Genomic DNA, 4,234 nt, shown 5'->3' with positions numbered 1-4,234 from the left:
CTGACTGGCTGGCTGACTGGCTTACTGACTGGCTGGCTGACTGGCTGGGTGACTGGCTGGGTGACTGGCTGGGTGACCGGATTATTGACTGGCTGGCTGACTGGCTTACTGACTGGCTTTCTGACTGGCTGGCTGACAGGCTTACTTACTTTCCGTCTGACTGGCTGGCTGGCTGACGGGCTATCTGGCTGACTGGATGGCTGACTGGCTTACTGACTGGCTTACTGACTGGCTGGCTGACTGGTTGGCTGACTGGCTGGCTGACTGGTTGGCTGACTGGCTGGGTGACTGGCTTACTGACTGGCTGGCCGACTGGCTTACTGACTGGCTGGCTGACTGGCTTACTGACTGGCTGGCTGGCTGGCTGGCTGACTGGCTTACTGACTGGCTTACTGACTGGCTGGCTGACTGGCTGGCTGACTGGCTGGCTGACTGGCTTACTGACTGGCTGGCTGACTGGCTGGCTGACTGGCTGGCTGACTGGCTTACTGACTGGCTTACTGACTGGCTGGCTGACTGGCTTACTGACTGGCTGGCTGACTGGCTTACTGACTGGCTGGCTGACCGGCTGGCTGACTGGCTGGCTGACTGGCTTACTGACTGGCTTAATTACTGGCTGGCTGACTGACTTACTGACTGGCTGGCTGACTGGCTGGCTGACTGGCTTACTGACTGGCTGGCTGACTGGCTTACTGACTGACTGGCTGGCTGACTGGCTGGCTGGCTGACTGGCTGGCTGGCTGACTGGCTGGCTGACTGGCTGGTTGGCTGACTGGCTGGCTTACTGGCTGGCTGACTGGCTGGCTCACTGGCTTATTGACTGGCTTGCTGACTAGCTGGCTGACTGGCTTACTGAGTGGTTTACTGACTGGTTGGCTGACTGGCTTATTGACTGGCTGGCTGACTGGCTTACTGATTGGCTGGTTGACTGGCTGGCTGACTGGCATACTGACTGGCTGGCTGACTTGCTTACTGACTGGCTGGTTGAGTGGCTTACTGACTGGCTGGCTGACTGGCTGGCTGACTGGCTGGCTGACTGGCTGACTGGCTTACTGACTGGCTGGCTGACTGGCTGGCTGAGTGGCTGGCAGGCTGACTGGCTTGCTCACTGGCTTATTGACTGGCTGGCTGACTAGCTGGCTGACTGGCTTACTGAGTGGTTTACTGACTGGTTGGCTGACTGGCTTATTGACTGTCTGGCTGACTGGCTTACTGATTGGCTGGTTGACTGGCTGGCTGACTTGCATACTGAATGGCTGGATGATTGGCTGGCTGACTGGCTTACTGACTGGCTGGCTGACTGGCTTACTGACTGGCTGACTGGCTTACTGACTGGCTTACTGACTGGCTGGCTGACCGGCTTACTGATGGGCTGGCTGACTGGGTGACTGGCTGGCTCACTGGCTTACTGACTGGCTTACTGACTGGCTGGCCGACTGGCTTACTGACTGGCTGGCCGACTGGCTTACTGACTGGCTAGCTAATTGGCTTACTGACTGGCTGGCCGAGTGGCTTACTGACTGGCTGGCTGACTGGTTTACTGACTGGATGTGTGGCTGGCTGGCTGACTGGCTTACTGATTGGCTTACTGACTGGCTGGCTGACTGGCTGGCTGACTGGCTGGCTGACTGGCTTACTGACTGGCTGGCTGACTGGCTGGCTGACTGGCTGGCTGACTGGCTGGCTGACTGGCTTACTGACTGGCTGGGTGACCAGCTGGCTGACTGGCTAACTGACTGGCTGGCTGACTGGCTTACTGACTTGCTTACTGAGTGCCTGGCTGACAGGCTTACTGACTTGCTGGCTTACTGGCTAACTGAGTGGCTTACTGACTGGCTGGCTGACTGGCTTACTGACGGGCTGGCTGACTGGCTGACTGGCTGGCTCACTGGCTGGCTCACTGGTTTACTGACTGGCTGGCTGACTGGCTTACTGACTGGCTGGGTAACTGGCTTACTGACTGGCTGGCTGACTGGCTTACTGACTGCCTTACTGACTGGCTGGCTGACAGGCTTACTGACTTGCTGGCTGACTGGCTAACTGAGTGGCTTACTGACTGGCTGGCTGACTGGCTTACAGACTGGCTGACTGGCTTACTGACTGGCTTACTGACTGGCTTACTGACTGGCTGGCTGACTGGCTTACTGACTGGCTGGCTGACTGGCTGGCTGACTGGCTGGCTGACTGGCTTACTGACTGGCTGGCTGACTGGCTGGCTGACTGGCTGGCTGACTGGTTGGCTGACTGGCTGGGTGACTGGCTTACTGACTGGCTGGCCGACTGGCTTACTGACTGGCTGGCCGACTGGCTTACTGACTGGCTGGCCGACTGGCTTACTGACTGGCTGGCTGACTGGCTTACTGACTGGCTGGCTGACTGGCTTACTGACTGGCTGGCTGACTGGCTTACTGACTGGCTGGCTGGCTGACTGGCTTACTGACTGGCTTACTGACTGGCTGGCTGACTGGCTGGCTCACTGGCTTACTGACTGGCTGGCTGACTGGCTGGCTGACTGGCTGGCTGACTGGCTTACTGACTGGCTTACTGACTGGCTGGCTGACTGGCTTACTGACTGGCTGGCTGACTGGCTTACTGACTGGCTGGCTGACTGGCTGGCTGACTGGCTGGCTGACTGGCTTACTGACTGGCTTAATTACTGGCTGGCTGACTGACTTACTGACTGGCTGGCTGACTGGTTGGCTGACTGGCTGGCTGACTGGCTTACTGACTGGCTGGCTGACTGGCTTACTGACTGGCTGGCTGGCTGACTCCCATGGCTGACTGGCTGGCTGTCTGACTGGCTGACTGGCTGGCTGACTGGCTTATTGACTGGCTGGCTGACTAGCTGGCTGACTGGCTTACTGAGTGGTTTACTGACTGGTTGCCTGACTGGCTTATTGGATGGCTGACTGACTGGCTTAGTGATTGGCTGGTTGACTGGCTGGCTGATTGGCATACTGACTGGCTGGCTGACTTGCTTACTGACTGGTTGGTTGAGTGGCTTACTGACTGGCTGGCTGACTGGCTGGCTGACTGGCTTATTGACTGGCTGACTGGCTTATTGCCTGGCTAGCTGGCTGACTGGCTTATTGACTGGCTGACTGGCTTATTGCCTGGCTAGCTGGCTGACTGGCTGGCTGAGTGGCTGGAAGGCTGACCGGCTTGCTCACTGGCTTATTGACTGGCTCTCAGACTAGCTGGCTGACTGGCTTACTGAGTGGTTTACTTACTGGTTGGCTGACTGGCTTATTGACTGGCTGGCTGACTGGTTTACTGATTGGCTGGTTGACTGGCTGGTTGACTGGTATACTGACTGGCTTGCTGACTTGCTGGCTGACTGGCTGGCTGACTGGCTGGCTGACTGGCTGGCTGACTGGCTGGCTGACTGGCTTACTGACTGGCTGACTGGCTTACTGATTGGCTTACTGACTGGCTGGCTGACCGGCTTACTGACGGGCTGGCTGACTGGGTGACTGGCTGACTGGGTGACTGGCTGGCTCACTGGCTTACTGACTGGCTGGCTGACTGGCTTACTGACTGGCTGGCTGACTGGCTTACTGACTGGCTGGCCGACTGGCTTACTGACTGGTTAGCTGATTGGCTTACTGACTGGCTAGCCGACTGGCTTACTGACTCCCTGGCTGACTGGTTTACTGACTGGCTGGGTGGCTGGCTGGCTGACTGGCTTACTGATTGGTTTACTGACTGGCTGGCTGACTGGCTGGCTGACTGGCTGGCTGACTGGCTGGCTGACTGGCTGGCTGACTGGCTAGCTCACTGGCTGGCTGACTGGCTTACTGACTGGCTGGGTGACCAGCTGGCTGACTGGCTAACTGACTGGCTGGCTGACTGGCTTACTGACTTGCTTACTGAGTGCCTGGCTGACAGGCTTATTGACTTGCTGGCTTACTGGCTAACTGAGTGGCTTACTGACTGGCTGGCTGACTGGCTTACTGACGGGCTGGCTGACTGGCTGACTGGCTGGCTCACTGGCTGGCTCACTGGTTTACTGACTGGCTGGCTGACTGGCTGGCTGACTGGCTTACTGACTGGCTGGGTAACTGGCTTACTGACTGGCTGGCTGACTGGCTTACTGACTGGCTTACTGACTGGCTGGCTGACTGGCTTACTGACTTGCTGGCTGACTGGCTAACTGACTGGCTTACTGACTGGCTGGCTGACTGGCTTACTGACTGGCTTACTGACTGACTTACTGACTGTCTGGCTGACTGGC

General features: G+C 57.8%; 1 pseudogene; it reads right to left on the bottom strand.

The window, feature by feature from the left end:
- Positions 1-225: 225 nt before the first annotated feature.
- Positions 226-3,993, bottom strand: LOC145390324 (uncharacterized; annotated as a pseudogene).
- Positions 3,994-4,234: the final 241 nt, after the last annotated feature.

This window comes from Coenobita brevimanus, unplaced genomic scaffold (genome assembly GCF_032717465.1).
Source record: "Coenobita brevimanus isolate Jiangsu-jjx unplaced genomic scaffold, ASM3271746v2 jjx.HiC_scaffold_839, whole genome shotgun sequence".
NCBI classification, from domain to species: Eukaryota; Metazoa; Arthropoda; class Malacostraca; order Decapoda; family Coenobitidae; genus Coenobita; species Coenobita brevimanus.
Note: the sequence above shows the minus strand (reverse complement) of the source record. Positions and strands in the feature narration are given on the sequence as shown.